General features: G+C 34.1%; 1 pseudogene; it reads left to right on the top strand.

The window, feature by feature from the left end:
* The first annotated feature begins 15,591 nt into the window (after positions 1–15,591).
* On the top strand, positions 15,592–16,377 carry LOC141564879 (sepiapterin reductase pseudogene; annotated as a pseudogene).
* Positions 16,378–16,668: the final 291 nt, after the last annotated feature.

Here is a 16,668-nt window from a genome sequence, read left to right as displayed (position 1 = left end):
GTAAATGATCAGATCTGAAGGTTTTTTTTTTTTTTTCCTCTGTGTTCTTTCTTCTTCATGTCTCTATAGAACTAAGTACCATGTGTAAACCTTTTGGGATTTTTATGATTCCTCTCTGATAGCTCTTTCCTACTTCCTGTCTATTATCCATATTATAATCATTCACTCCCATTAGCTTTCCCCCCTACAAATCTCTATCCTAATCCCTCTTCTCCTTCCTCTACACTCTCTTGGTGACCTTAGAGGCCTTAGATGAAGTAATGGATAGAATTTTAAGCCTGGAGTGAGGAGGAACTGAAAATCCAACTTGAGGTTCTTACTTCTGTATGACTTGGGCAAGGCATTTAATCTTTGTTAGCCTCCCTTTACTCAATTATAAAAAGGAGATAAGAAGAACAGTTACCTCCTAGGATTGTTGTGAGAATCAAATGATACATAATTTTTTCTATTTTGTATTTTTTCCCCAGCTATATGCAAAAATAAATTTTTAAATCTGTTTTTAAACTTTGAATTTCAGATTCTCTCCTCTCTAACTCTTTTTTCATTGAGAAAGTGAATGATTCAATACAGGAATAAAGGTGTAGTCATGTAAACAGTGGTTATGATGTGAAAGTAAACATGGACAAAACAAAACAAAAAAACAAAAGAAAAAATAAAGTTTAAAAAAGTCTGCTTCAATCAGTTCTTTCTCTGGGTAGATAGCATTTTTCATCTTAAGTCCTTCCAAGTTGTCTTGGATCATGTTACTCATAGCTGACAATCTTACAATATTGCTGTTACTTTGAATGAAGAACATATCACTTTGCATCAGCTCATGGAAGTCTTTCCAAGTTTTTCAGAGAGCATTTTGTTTACAATTTCTTGTAGCATAATAGTATTCCATTATAATCATGTACGACAATTTGTTCAACCAGTCCACAGTTAATAGGTATCCACTGAGATATCCCCTCAATTTCCAATTTTTTACTCCCAGAAGAGAGTTGTTATAAATATTTTTGTATGTATAGTTCCTTTTTTCTTTACTTTTTACCACTTTTGGGATATTGGCATAGTAATGCTATTGCTAGGTCAAAGATGGTTTTACAAACCCTTTGAGTATAGTTCCAAGTTGCTTTATAGAGTATTGAATCAGTTTACAATTTCACCAACAGGTGAATTAATGCCTCATTTTCCAATATCTCCTTCATTATTTGTAATTTTCTTATTATCCTATTAGCCAATCTAATAGGCATGAAATAGTATCTTAGAATTATTTAAATTTGCATTTCTCCAATCAGTAATGAGTTAGGATATATTTTTTGTCTTTTTTTTTTTTTTTCCAGATGGCTCTATGTAGCATTGATTGTGTCATTTGAAAACCATTCATGTCTTTCTATCATTTTGCAATTGGGAATGGCTCATTTTTTTGTATAAATTTGACTCAGTTTGTAATAAGTTTGAGAAATGACATCTTTATCAGAGAAATTTGCTTGAAGTTTTTTCACAATTGTTGCTGTTTTCCCCTTCCACCCCGTTTATTATATTCTGCCTTTCCTTTAATTTTGTCCCTCCTCAAAAGTGTTTTGTTTTTGACTATCTCCTTCCCCAGTTTCCTCTCCTTTCTATTATTAAACCCTCTCTTATACCCTTCATCTCCTACTTTCTTGAAGGATAAAATAGATTTCTATACCAAAGTGAGTGTTTATGTTATTTCCTTTTTGAGCCAATTCTGATGAGAGTAAGGTTCACTCCCTCCTCCTCCCATCTAACCTACCACCACTGCAATAAATTTTTTTCTTGTCTTTTTTAATGTAAAATAATTTACCCCATTTTACTTCTCCCTTTCCTTTTCTCCCAGTACATTATTTTTCATCAATTAATTTAATTTAATTTTTAAGATATCATCTCTTTACATTCAATTCACATCTGTGCCCTTTTTATATGTGAACTCCTTTTAACTGCTCTAATAATAAGAAAGTTCTTATGAGTTTCAAGTGTCATTTTTCCCATGTAAGAATGTAAACAATTTAGCCTTATTTATAAATATTTCTAAACCACTTAAAAGTATCTAATATATAAATAGTTTTTGTTGTTGATATCATCATTATCACTTTATAGTCCATGAAGTTAATGATTTTCTATTTATACCTCTCTCTCTCTCTCTCTCTCTCTCTCTCTCTCTCTCTCTCTCTCTCTCTCTCTCTCTCTCCATCTATCATTCTATCTCCTCTCCTGAGCTACAGAACTATGCCACAAACCATACTCTGGATATTTGAAATTTGATGCCTTGCAGCCAGCACAAAACAGAATGTATCTTAAATGTAATGCATTATTTTTCTTCCAAACTCCTCTTCTGAACTTTGTTATTTCTTTCAAAGGCACCACTCCCTCTGTACACAAACAAGTATGCAAACTTGTAATTATCTTCAATTCCTCACTCTTTTTCATCCAAAGTATCCAATCACTTGTCAAATCTTTTTTTTTCCCTTCATTTCCCAAATTTCCTCTTCCTTCTACTCACACAATTACCACTTTACTGTAGCTTCTCATCACTTTTTGCCTGGATAATTGATATTCCCTCCTTAATGTTCTCTCATCTCAAGTCTCTTCCTTTTCACATCAGTCCTTTACATAACTCCCAAAGTGATATTTCAAAAGTACGTATTTGACCAAGTAGATTTATTTTCTCCCTATTACCCCAAGTATCAAATACAAGCTCCTCTCTTTGGCATTTAAATGTCCTCCATAAACAGCTTCTAAACAACTTGCCAAGTTTCTTATTGAACATTGCCTTTCATAAAACATTTCTTTTATCTAAATTAGACTTCTTGCATGTTTCTCCTATGCAACACTCCATTTTCAAACTCCAGCCCTTTTCATCAGCTATTCTTCATACCTAGAATTCAGTTGTTCTTCCCCCTTTGTCTTGTAAAATGTATCATTCTTTTTTTTAATGTTCAGCTCAAGTTTTCCCTAATGCATGAGACCTTTCCTGATGTGCTTAACTGTTAGTTCCTTCCACTAAAACTACTTTCCTTTTATTTTGTATATATTTCATGTGAGCTTATATATTCACCAATATATTTCCACTAATATGACATTATACTCCTTGAGAACACATAATATTTCATTGTTGCTTTCAATTATTAGTTCCTTTTGTGGTGCAACCACGTTTTTAGTGTTTAATAGATATTTTCCTATTGATTATGAATCTTAAATCCTATAACTTAATCCACTTTCCTCCCTCTGTCTTTTCCTAATTTCATTTCCCTTATTTCCCTTGACCAAATTCCAACCACATAAAATAGGATCAATGAAATTAGAAATACAAGCATCTTCTTTGAGGTAAGATTTTAAGGAATACAAGATAGACAAGTTAAAAAATTTTCACTTCTGCCTATTCTATGCACTGATATATACATATATATATGAAAAAATATGTAAAATATATATGTATATATATATTTAATAATATATAATTTAATAATTTAATAATGTTTGTGTTATTAGGGAATAATAATAAATAATAATAATTTAAATAATTTAATATATAATATATTTAAATATATATATAATATATTATAAAATATATATGTGTATGTATATATATATATATATATATATATATATATATATATATATATTATTCTTCTAGAGGGTTCTAATTGTATTATTTTTAAAGTTTTGACCCTTGTAAATATATAAATGTCATTGGAAAAGAGAACACCTAAAGGTATTATTAGTACTTTTACATTTTCATATGAGTACATTCCCATTATTTTTTGAGTATGTATTTTAACAAGATAGAGTAAAGGGTATTAGGAACCTGATAGTGGAGGAAGAATTCCAGTAAGTAAAAAAAGAAAAAAAATACAAAACTAACTTTCTTGGGGCTCATTTTGAAGACAAATTATTTGTTTTATGATTTTGTTTTGGACTCAACTTTATAGAAAAATGGAGCCCATGAAAATCTTATTAGAATACATTAGAATTATTTCAATCAAGACCATAATAAAGAGGGTCGATCTCAGGGGAGTGAAGGGTTAGGTGGAAGGATAATGAAATGTCTGTGAGATAGTAATGATAGTCAGGTAAGTAGCATAGTTCATAGAGTATTGGGCTTGAAGTAAGGAAGATGATTACAAATCCTATCCCCAACATTTATGCTACATGATCCTAGGGTATGAAATTACTTAATAGGCTTTTTTTTTAATCTGTGAAATGAACAACACCATCAAAAATACTTTTCTGCTCTAATTCTATGATTCCGTGGTACTAATGTATATAATATAGTCTATATTTTTTCAAGGATAAACTAGAGAGAGGACAATGTCATTAATATAAAGAAGCATAGGCTTGCTGCAGGAAGTCAGAATAGGGCTCAAGAATATATGATCTAGAATCAGAACCAACCTACTCATTCCAAGGTTATATATTTGGTAAGAAAGGTAAAGGGCATCATTACTATCTCAAGATATCAGGGGCTAATGATTTAGATCCTAAAGATTATTAATTACCCATTATAACAACTTCTGCTCTCTAGGATCAAACAGTATTTTTTCCCTGTGAAAACCTTTCCCTATTAAAACTTTTATCTCTCCCTCTTAACTTTTTCTTTACCTGGTTTAAACACTTCATTTTCTTCTATTACATGGTTGAACATATGTCTCTATCCTGTTTCTCATTTATTTATTTATTTATTTATTTATTTGTTTATTTATTTATTTATTTATTTATTTATTTATTTATTTATTTATTCATTTATTTATTCATTCATTTACTTCTCTATTTATTTATTTGTTTGTCTATTTATCTATCTATCTATCTATCTATTTATTTATTTATTTATTTATTTATTACTTTAAACATCTTCAAAAAGAAAAAAAAAAAAGGGAGTATAAACTATCCCATTCTAGACATTATGTTTCTCAATATAATCTTTTAAAGTACCTGGGTCTTTTTTCTTTTCTAACTTGAAATGTTGTTGAACCACAAAGTTGCTGTTCTCTATTTTTTCATATTTCTCATATTAAATGAGAGGAAATGTGTTGTGTATGGTGTGCTGGAGTTGATATCAATAAAACCTTGGTTCAAGTTCTCCTTCTGACACTCAATAGTTGGATGACTCTAAGCAACTTATAATTTCTTAAAGTCTCAAAGCTTAAAGGTAAGAATCATAACAATAATCATGTGATGGATGTGAGAATCATATGAGAAAATATAAAGAAGTCACTTAAAAAAACTTAAAATACTATATAAATCTGAGTTCTAATTAGTGAAACTTTGTTAAATTTGGTTCATTCTAATCTATGGTGACTTTTTTAAGCATCAGTTCTCTAATGTAATTAATTAGCCATCTCAAAACTTTATATCATTTGAAAATTATATGCCAATAATATCTCTTCCTTCATCCAAGTTCATGAAGAAAAGGATCAAGAAGATATTCCACTAAAGACCTTTTCCATATTGATGCATTTTTAATCTCTGCTCTTTCAATTGATTCTAAATCTACCCAATCATATTATCAATCACTTAGATTGTATCAATCTTATCTAAAAGTATAACATGAGATATCCCCCCCGAAAAAAGTGCCTTTCTGAATTTTATTATTTTATATATGGGATACTGCCAATTTATTAGGTCAGTAGATTAGTTTAATATGAAATTTTTTCAAAGAATATATTTGAGGTTTTAAATGATTGCCATGTTATTTTTTAAAGTATTAAGTATACTGGAACTATACTTTGGGGAGTATTAAATGATAAGATCCTAAGTCCCTTCCATCTCTAGTTCATATGAATATTAGTACTAAAAAATCGCATGTCCTTAAAATTTCAAGTGCATTCCTCTTGTCAGAGATTCCCTAATAACACAAATAACCTAGTTATAATTGGGGGGGATTTTCATTTTCTTAATTTCCCTCTCAGGATTGTTGGTATAACATTGTGATATAATATTATTAAACCAAATCTTCCCTTACAAGCAGACATTTCATATTTCAAAAAAAAGTTTTCTTTAAAAGAGGGAAAGACAATAGAAATAGTTTAATAAACAACCATTAATCCTTAGGATGTATGTAAGACTTCAGAATTCCCTGTATTCTTGAGTATGAAGGATTTTTAGATACAGAGCCCCTCACATGTTTTTAAGGAAAACTCCATTTGTTCCTTTGCTTTCTAGTGTTTTTTTTTTTAATAATAGATTTTATTTTCAAAATACATACAAAGATAATTTTCAACATTCACCCTTGCAAAACCCTGTGCTCCACATTTTTCTCCCTCCCTTCCCCCACTTCTTCCCCTAGAGAGCAAGTAATGCAATATTGGTTAAACATGTTCAATTCTTTTATACATATTTCCACATTTGTAATGCTACACAAGAAAAAATCAAATTAAAAAGGAAAAAAAAAAACAGAGAAAGGAAAAAAAAAAGCAAACCAGCAAACAAAAAAAAAGGTGTGAATTCTTCGTTGTGACATACATTCAATTCCCACAGTCTTCTTTCTGGATGGAGATGGCTTTCTCTAACACAAGTCAATTGGAAGTGGCCTGAATCACCTGATTGTTGAAAAGAGACACATCCATCAGAGTTGATCATCACATAATCTTGTTGCTACTGCACTATGTTCTCTTGATTCTACTAATTTCATTTAGCATCACTTCATGTAAGAATCTCCAGGCCTTTCTGAAATCATCTTGTTGTTTGTTTTTTATAGAATAATAATCAATAATGTGTATATACACACATATATCATAACTTATTCAGTCATTCCCCAACTGATGGGCATTCACTCAGTTTCCAGTTCCTTGACATTCCAAAAAAGGATGCTACACACACTTTTGCACATGTGGGTCCTTTTCTCTTTTTTATGTTCTTTTTGGGACACAGACCCAATAGAGATACTATTGAATCAAAAGGTATGCATGGTTTCATGGCTCTTTGTGCATAGTTCTAAATTGCTATCCAGATAGGTTGGATGAGTTCACAACTCCAAAAAAAAAAAGGATTGGTATTTCAGTTTTACCATATCCCTGCCAACATTTGTCATTGTCTTTCTTTTTCATCTTAGCCTATTTGAAAGTTATATAATGGTACCTTAGAGTTAGTTTAGTTTGTATTTCTCTAATCAATAGTGATTTAAAGCATTTTTTCATATGACTAGAAATTGTTTTAATTTTTTCATCTGAAAATTATTCATAACCTTTGATGACTTATCAACTGGAGAATAGCTTGTATTCTTTATTTATAAATTTCAATAAATTATCTATATATTTTAAAAATGAGCCCCTATCAGAATCCTTGGATGTAAATTTTCCCCCAGTTTTCTGCTTCTTTGGCCACAAATTCCTTCCTTTTCCATATATCTGAGTAGACTCTCCTTTGTTCTTTTAATTTGCTTATACTATCACTATTTATGTCTAAGTCATGAGCCCATTCTGACCGTATCTTAGTATAGAGTGTTAGGCGTTAGGTCAGTTCCTAGTTTCTGCTACACTAATTTCCTATTTTTCCAGCAGTTTTTATTTAGTGAGTTCTTATTCCAGAAGCTGGGATCTTTTGGTTTATCAAACATGAGATTGTTATAGTCACTGGTTTTTGTGTCTTTTGAACCTAAGCTTTTCCACTGAACAAATATTTGATTTCTTAGCCAGAATCAAATGGTTCTGATGAGTGCTGCTTTATAATAAATTTTCTGTTGAGCCAAATATGTCTGATATTCTTTCTTTGAGCCAAATCTGATGAGAGTAAGATTCAGACCATCTCCCTCCATTCTTTCCCTCAATTATAATAGGTTTTCTTTGCCTCTTCATGAGATGTAATTCCCTCATTTTACCTCCATTTTTCTCTTTTTTCCCCCAGTACAATCCCCTTTCCATCTCTAGTTTCTTTTTATATTATCACAAAAGAAAATCAAATTATACCTACACTTTCTAAGTATACCCATAATAGGGATATTATATCTCAAGAGTTCTTTCCTTTTTACCTATTTATGCTTCTCTTGAGTTCTGTATTTGGAGATCAAATTTTTTGTTCAGTTCTGGACTTTTCATCAGAAATAAAGGAAATTCACCTGTATAATTGAATGCCCATCTTTTTCTTTGAATAATAATGTTCAGTTTCTCTGAATACTTAATTCTTGGCTGCAATCCAAGTACCCTTACCTTTCAGGATATCAGATTCCAGGCCCTTCAATCCTTTAAAGTGGAAGCTGCTATGTCCTGGGTTATCTGGATTGTGTCTTTTCCATATCTGAATTGTATCTTTCTGGCTATTTGCAACATTTTTCCTTGGTCTGATAATTCTGAAATTTAGCTACGGTATTCTTTAAAGTTTTTATTTTGGGGTCTCTTTCAGGAGGTGATAGGTGGATTCTTTCAGGGCTATTTTATCTTTTGGTTCTCAGACAACAGAGCAGTTTTCCTTGATTATTTCCTGAAAGATATCTAGGCTCTTTTTTTCATCATGTATTTGAAGAAGCCCAATAAACCTTATGGAATGTTTCTCCTAGATCTATTTTCTACAACACTTGTTTTTCTAATGAAGTATTTTAGATTTTCTTCTATTTTTTTTTTCATTTTTTTTGTTTTGTTTGATTGATTTTTATGAATCATTGAGTCATTCTTTTTTTTTTTCCTCAGTGCTAATTTTTAGTGAATTATTTTCTTCATTTACCTTTTTTTTTTTTTTTTTTTTTTTTTTTTTTTTAGCTGCTTTTGTATTTGGTCAATTGAATTTTTAAACTTGTTTTGTTCAATGAATTTTTTTTTCTATTTCCCAAATTCTGTTTGTTAAGGAGTTGTTTTCTTTTTCCATTTTGTCATATCTATTTTGTAAAGAATTACACATTTTTTATCATTTTGTCAAATGTATTTTGCAAGGAGTTATTTGCTTTTTCCATCTCACTAAGTCTATTTATTAAGGAGTTTTTTTCAGATAATTTCTGTGTTTCCTTTTCCAAACTGTCTTGCAAGGTTTTCATTTCCTTTACTCAGTGTTCTTCTAACTCTCTTTTAAGGTCCTTTTTGAATTTTTCCAAGAGAACCTTGTAGATAGGGACTAATTTATATAATTCTTTGGGTCTTCATCTGGAAATGATCTGCTTTTAGTGTCCTCAGGGCTTGAGATCTGTTCTTCTCTTTCTCCATAAGAGACATCTAGGGTCACAATTATTTTTGCTTTTTTGTTCATTTTTTTCAAAATTGAAGTCTGCTTTTAGGGAAAAAGAGAGATTGTCCAAGTTTCTTCTAAAGTGGACAGTGCCTGCACTGGGTTAGTACTGACTAATTTCCAGTTTTGGTGGTCATGGCTACGTTCCATTTTATTCTGGGATTTAGGGGCTCACTATTTGTCTTTTGTATTTGGGTTGAATATCTTGTAGCTAATACTGATTTGCAACTAAGACAGAATAACCAACATTGCTGTAGATTCCTTCAATTATATTCCCTGGCTTGGGAAACACCACACTGCCCTAGATGCCCATGTTGGCCTGTGCTCACTCCTCTCTCTATGCCCGATTGAAACAGATCTTTTATGAAGTTCTTCCAAAATATCTTTTGCTGGAAATTGTTACACTCCAAATATTTGTGAGTACTGTTTTGATGTTGATTTGAGGACTATCAGGAAGAGCTCAGATAAAGACGTGTCTCCTCTTCCCCATCTTGTCTCCACACACACTACTAAATCTATTTTTAATGAAGTGGTTTTCTTCAGTATAATTTCCCCCCATTTCATCAGTTATATTTTTAAGGAGTTGTTTTCTTCAGGCAACTTCTGGATTTCCTTTTCCAAATTTTTCCTTTCCTTTCCCCATTTTTCTTTTCTCTTTTAAGATACTCTTTGAAATTTTCCAAGGTAGCCTTTTGAGTTGGAGATCAAGTCATATCACCCTTTGATGGTTTATTTGGAGATGTTTTGCCTTTAGTGTTCTCAGGTTTTGAGGTCTGTTTTTCCCTGTCTCCACAACAGCTATTTACTGTTGAGCTCTTTTTGCTTTTTTTTTTGCTCATTTTTAAAGTTTGAGGTCTGCTCAAAGCGGAGCTTGTATCAAGCATCCTCTGCAGGAAGTAGAGGTTTTGCACTGCCCGAAGACCAGTATTGCCAGCTTCTTTCCCTGTGGTGTAGGCATGGTTAAGTCCTGCTTGTACATGGGCTCACTATTTGCCTGATGTAGTTACATCAAGTAATCTGCTAATTCAGAGGCTTCTGAAACAGAACAGAGTAACCAAAGATGCTGTGTTTTGTCTAAGAGCTTCCTAATAGATTCTTTGCATGGAGATTTTCTGTCTCAGGCTCCTTGTGTTGCATTTGAGCTATTGTCAGGTCCTTCCCCACCCCACCCACTTGAGACAGGTTTTTCTGAGATTCTTCAAAGATATTTTTTGCTAAAATTTGTTACATTATAAATATTTGTGGTTGTGTCACTCAAAATATTTTCAGAGGTATGTTCTAATGTTGATTCTGAAGGAAACCAGGAAGATATCAAACTGCTCTTATGGGCCAGAATTCTGAAAGAAGGATTCTTACAATGTACTAAGTCAGTTGAATTGATGAGACAATGGTTATCTACTTTAGCAAGGTGATTAATAGTTCTCTAAATTCTGTATGATTGATTTAATCTTACAACAAATGATGGTTTCCTAGTGACATAATGATTGGTTTATATTCAGTGTAGAGCATATATAAGCTGGGACTCAGAGCCAGAGAAGACAGAAGGCCGGAGCCTGGAGCACAAGTCCTCTAACTCAGAGAGATTCATTCCATCTTCATCAGCCTTGTGGTGGCTCTCATGGGGAACCAAGAGACTTGGAGACAGACTCTGAAAAGACAAGAGGACTGGAGGTAGGAGCTCAAGCTCTTGGAGCCAAGGAAAGACAGATTCATTCATCCCATCTCATACACCTTGGTGGCAGGGCTCTCCTCCTTAGCTTCTCCACTGAAACTAAAATTCCAGAAGGCCTTTAAGAAAGTTAGCCTTGGACCCAGAAAAGGAGACAAGATTATGAAGGAGAAAATAAAGGATTTGGCCTTTTAACACCTAGCTACTCTTGTAGTCATTACTGAATTGAAACGAAGGGTGCTCCTAAGACTTCCAGACAATCAATTGAGAACATTACATTCTGCCATCTTAACCCCTCCCATTTAAATCATACTTTTGTCTGATCTCACTGGCTTCTCAATGATATTCAGAGTATGTAGTAAGGTTTATTTTTTGTTTCTGCTGTTTTTTTTCCCCTTTTCATGTCTTTATAGAAGAGATACTAATTGGCTCTATCAGCTTTTCAAGCCACATCAGGTAAAGCTTTACATAATACTTTTTATATAATATATGTATAAATATAAATATAAATAAATATAAATATTTACATAATACTTTTATATAATACTTTAAATCTTTACATAATATATTTTCTTTTGATGTGAGGGTGTGAGGGTGATCTGGCTGTGACATCTGTCACCCCATTGATCACCAGCGTTGATTTGGCTGATCTGGCTGGCTAGGCGGGTGTCTCCTTCTTCCTTCACCACTCCATGTGCATCCCTCCCAAAGCTTCATGCTCAGTAGAAGAGGACGACATTCCCTGATAGAGGCATACCATTCTTTGGTCAAGGGTATATGAGTAGCTGTGCTCCCCTGCTTGAACAAGCTCCCAAGGTCTATTTGTAAGAGAACATAGGATAGTCAAGCTTCCAAGACTCCAGACACATCTAAAGTGGAAGTTGAGAATGAAAACAAACCGAAAAAATAATAATCCTCACCCAAATTTCCAAAAGTCCTCTTCATCCTTAGGCCTGGAATCATTTATGTCCCTCCCTGATGTAATCACATTTTATTTCCAGTAGTTAACCAATTAAGAATAGAGAAATTCTATTGAAACAGATAGAGTACCATGTTTATGCAACGTGTCTCCAAAGGCTAGAAACAGTTTGAAATACTAAAGCTTAACATCTCCCCGAGCATTTGAAGATACCTTGAATTCATAGCCAGTTGGGTTCAAATATCATTTTTGGCATTGAACTGTTATATGACTCAAGGAATATTTTTTATAGAATTTTTCCCCCCCTGAGGCTGGGGTTAAGTGACTTGCCCAGGGTCACAAAGTTAGGAAGTGTTAAGTGTCTGAGACCACATTTGAACTGGGGTCCTCCTGAATTCAAGGATGGTGCTCTATCCACTGCGTCACCTAGCTGCCCCCCTTATAGAACTCTTTAGGACATAAGCAATTAGGATTGCTTTCAAATTCCCTCCATAATTTTCCTCACTGAAGAGTTTCCAGCAGATTTCACAGTCAGTCAAAGGTAAAAGGGAATAGAATGAGTCACTGAAGAGTTGATACAAAACTAAGGTACCTTCCCTTTATATACTTGTCCTTTCATATGAAGCAGTGTGTTGCTGAATTTTCTGCTGAGAATTGTAAGAGTTAAAGTTACTCTCATAATTCTGAAGTAAGTATTTGATCATTTTGATTTGACAGTTTATAGTGTACTGTACTGATATGGGCATCAGATCTGTTTTATTATTATGTGACAAATGCAAGGAGTACTGTCCCTTATCTGATTATATAAAGGAGAATTTGCTTACTGTAAAATAAGGTGAATTTGTTCATAGAGAAGACAATCTGTTTGAAGAAATATGTGAGAAAAGAAAAGTCAGAAAAACAAAAAGATGGAAACTGGGAGAAACAGACAGAAGGGAAAAAACAAAGATTAAGAATTATATAAGCCAAGTTTGAAACTGAAAGTGAAGATATTACAGTTGCTGTTCAACAATAAATCTGTAGAGGTGAGGTAGAGAAGAAAAAAGGTGAAAAGAAGAAAAATAAGTTATTTACATAATTTTGTTGTATATTTGAAAGGAAAAGCAAGTTTTGCATGATAGATTTATAGTTATACATATAATCATCTTTTTTATTGTTCAATGTTATGAAAATGTTTGTTTTGTCCCATAAATTTAAAATAAAACATTTTAAAAGAGTAAATACACTGAGCAGAGAGACAGCTTGCAAAGAATTGCAGAGAATTGAAGAAGTCACTCAGTAGATCAACTAGCTTAGCTGAAATGACATTACTAATAGGCCATTAGTCAAACATAATGTGGACCATCTCAGGTTAACTGTGGAAATATCTGATCCTCACAGAAACAGTTTTTTATTAAAAAACATTTTTAGACAGTTCTTGAGAGAGAAAAAAGGACACTAAAGTTTACAATTCCAAAGTTGTGATACCTTGAGCACATATTTTTTGTTTTTTTGTTTTTTTGGATTTTTTTTTCAGTGATGTATCTCATTATTTAAGTATTGATGAAAGAAGTTGACCCAGGCTGATTCATGCATAGAAATTTATTTATGTTATTTGATTTTACTATATTGGTATCTGTGATGTTATTTCTCCTATTGTTAAATAAATCTGTTTGATGTATGAACATTATTTTTGGGACTGATGTCATTATTGTGAGGATGTTTTTGTGTAAGTAGTGGAAGTGCTATAGCCTTGGGAGTTATAGTGATAAGGAGGAGGTTACCGTAATGGCCCTGAAAAAAAAGTTAAAAATAATGGTGTTTTCGTGGGGTTTTTGGAGGGGGAACTTAGAACTGCTAGCATGAAGGCAGGTTGCAGAAAGTGACTGACCAAATTTGTTTAATGACAAAGAATACCTTTAGTCCTTTACTAATTTTTTTTCAAGGTATTATCATAAATATATCACAGGGCACCCTATATTAGACAATGACAAATGATGATATAAGTAAGTTGGGGACAGAGAAAACAAAATTAATTAACATCAACATGATGTTACCTTTGTCTTAGATACTCTATAGAAGGATAGATATGCCACTTCTTGTAAACTCTTGTGTCACTAATGGTCTCTTATCACCTATAGAACACTTAACCTATGGTACTGTGAATGGATTTACTTGATTTTTCTGTGCTCCATCTCCTCAACTAGATTGTAATATCTTTAATGGCAGAACAAATTTTTATTTTTTGGATGTAGCACTTTCTGGTAGGAATTTAATATATCTTATTATTTTTATTATAGCTTTTTATATACAAAACATATGCATGGGTAATTTTTCAGCACTGACCCTTGCAAAAACTTATTTTTCAACTTTTTCCTTCCTTCCATCCCCTCCCTTATGCACAAGAAAAATTTATTTATGCACAAGAAAAATCAGACCTAGAAAGAAGATTAAAAAAAAACAAAAAACAAAAAACAAAAAAACCTGAGAAGAAAAAACAAAAAATGCAAGCAAACAATAACAGAAAGAGTGGAAATACTATGTTGTGGTCCACATTCATTTCCCAGTGTTATCTGGGTGTAGCTAGTTCTGTTAATTACTGCCCAGTTAGAACTGATTTGGATCCTCTCATGTATGAAGAGAACTATGTGCATCAGAAGTGATCATCATAAAGTATTGTTGTTGAAGTGTACAATAATCTCCTGGTTCTGCTTATTTCACTTAGCATCAGTTAATGTCTCTCCAAGCCTCTCTGTATTCATCCTGCTGATCATTACTTTTAGAACAATAATATTCCATAACATTCATATACCACAATTTATTCAGCCATTCTCGGAATGATAGGCATGCATTCATTTTCAGTTTCTAGCCATTTCGAAAAGGGCTGCTACAAACATTTTGGCACATACAGGTCCCTTTCCCTTCTTTAGTATTTCTTTGGGACATAAGCCCAGTAGTAACACTGCTGGATCAAAGGGTATGCACAGTTTGACTGTTGGTTGCAATGAGGAAAACATGAGATAATAATTATAAATTTCTTAGTAAAATGTAAAATGCTATATAAATACTAGCTATTAAATGTATTCTATTGTGACATAGTTGTGCCCTTTTATTTTTAAGGTAATGTAGTGTCCACTGTATTTTTGGTTCCATGTTTTGCCATACTTTTAAAATGATATAATTGTTTGGGTTTTTTCCTTACTATAATCAAGGCTGAAAAATAAAATTATCTGAGAGGACAAAGAGGAACTATCTCCTGATGAGTGTGGTGAACTTTTGCTTCCTCTATTAGGGGAAATTATGTTAATAATAATAATAAATAATAGTAATGATGTTATTTCTAAGATTGTACTTTGTTTTTTATGGGTTTTTTTGTGTTTTATGAGTGGAAGCAGACTCTCTTTTTCAAAAGTCTTTCTACAGCAGATTATATTTCCTTAGTCACACAGTTGACTGAAAAGTAGAAAGTACACAAGATCCCACTTTGTTTATTATTTTTATATACTAAAACATTTGAATTTGAAAATGATACATATCTAGTAATAACACTTTAAGAACTACATTCCAAAAAAATCATTAAAAGGGTAAAAGACATGGATATGCAAAAATATTTATAGAATCTCTTTTTATGGGGGCAAATAATTGGAAATTGAGGCCCATCAATTAGGTAATGACTGAATAAGTTATGGGATAATAATATAATAGAAATGATGAACATGTGGATTTCAGAAAAAAACCTAGACTTACATGAATTGAGTGTGAGTGAAGTGAATAGTCAGAACGTTGTTGGCAGGGCGCTAAGGGAGCACCAGAGGTCCTGCCCAGCCTCGCCTGAGAGGGCAGTCTGGCCAGGCCGCACTCGCGGGGAGGGAACGACATGAAGGGCAGCTTGGGCCTCAGCGTGTGCATCCTGACCGGGGCCTCCCGGGCCTTGGGCTGCAGCCTGGCCCTGCTGCTAGCCCCGCAGCTGGCCACCAGCTTGGCGCTGATGCTGAGCTCCCTCAACTCTGAGGCCCTGTGGGCACTGGCGGCCGAGCTGGGGGTGGTGCGCCCAGACCTGAGAATGCTATACATGCAGGCAGACCTGGGCAGTGAGGCGGGGCTGCAGCAGCTGACAGAGGCTCTGAGGCCTCTGCCCAGGCCACCAGACTTGCAGCGGCTCCTGCTGATCAACAACGCTGGTACCTTAGGAAATGTGTCTAAATATGTTGTGGACTTTGCTGACCTAGCAGAAGTCAATGGCTACTGGGCTCTAAATGTGACCTCCACCCTTTGCCTCACTGCGGAGGTCATCAGGGCCTTCCCTCCTAGCCCTGGCCTGAAGCGAAGTGTGGTCAACATTTCCTCCCTGTGGGCTGTGCAACCCTTCAAGAGCTGGAGCCTCTACTGTGCTGGCAAGGCTGCCCGAAACATGATGTTCAGGGTCCTGGCAAAGGAAGAACCCGAAGTGCGAGTGCTGAACTATGCCCCAGGTGCTCTGGACACAGACATTCAACAGGAAGGCAGACAGAAAACCAAAGACTTGGACATAAGGGAGACTCTGAACAAGCTCAAGGAGAGCCAGTCCCTATTGGATTGCTCTGTCTCTGCCCAGAAGCTCCTGGGCCTGCTGCCGCAGGACACTTTTGAGTCAGGGGCCCACATCGACTTCTTTGATGAGTAGGACTAGCTGCCCTGCACCCTCTGGGTACCACCCCACTTTCCCTGCCATCCTTAGCTCTTCCCAAGTACCTGGGGAAGATGTGCCCCTCAACCTTTTCTCTCAGACAAGGGGTATGACTTATCCAGGTTGTCATGGCCAGAGTTGGGATTCCCCAGGTAGGGCTCTCTGCTCAGCCATGATGTGCTTTCTCCTCCATTCCCTTTGACTTGTTATCTGGTTTCCACTAAGACTGAGTCTCTTCTCATTCTATCTTGTCCCTTTCTTCCCCTTCCCAAAGAGCCCATTGGGTGT

This window comes from Sminthopsis crassicaudata, chromosome 3 (assembly GCF_048593235.1).
Source record: "Sminthopsis crassicaudata isolate SCR6 chromosome 3, ASM4859323v1, whole genome shotgun sequence".
Classification (NCBI taxonomy): Eukaryota; Metazoa; Chordata; class Mammalia; order Dasyuromorphia; family Dasyuridae; genus Sminthopsis; species Sminthopsis crassicaudata.
The sequence above is the reverse complement of the archived record's forward strand: the minus strand, read 5'-3'. Positions and strand labels throughout refer to the sequence as shown.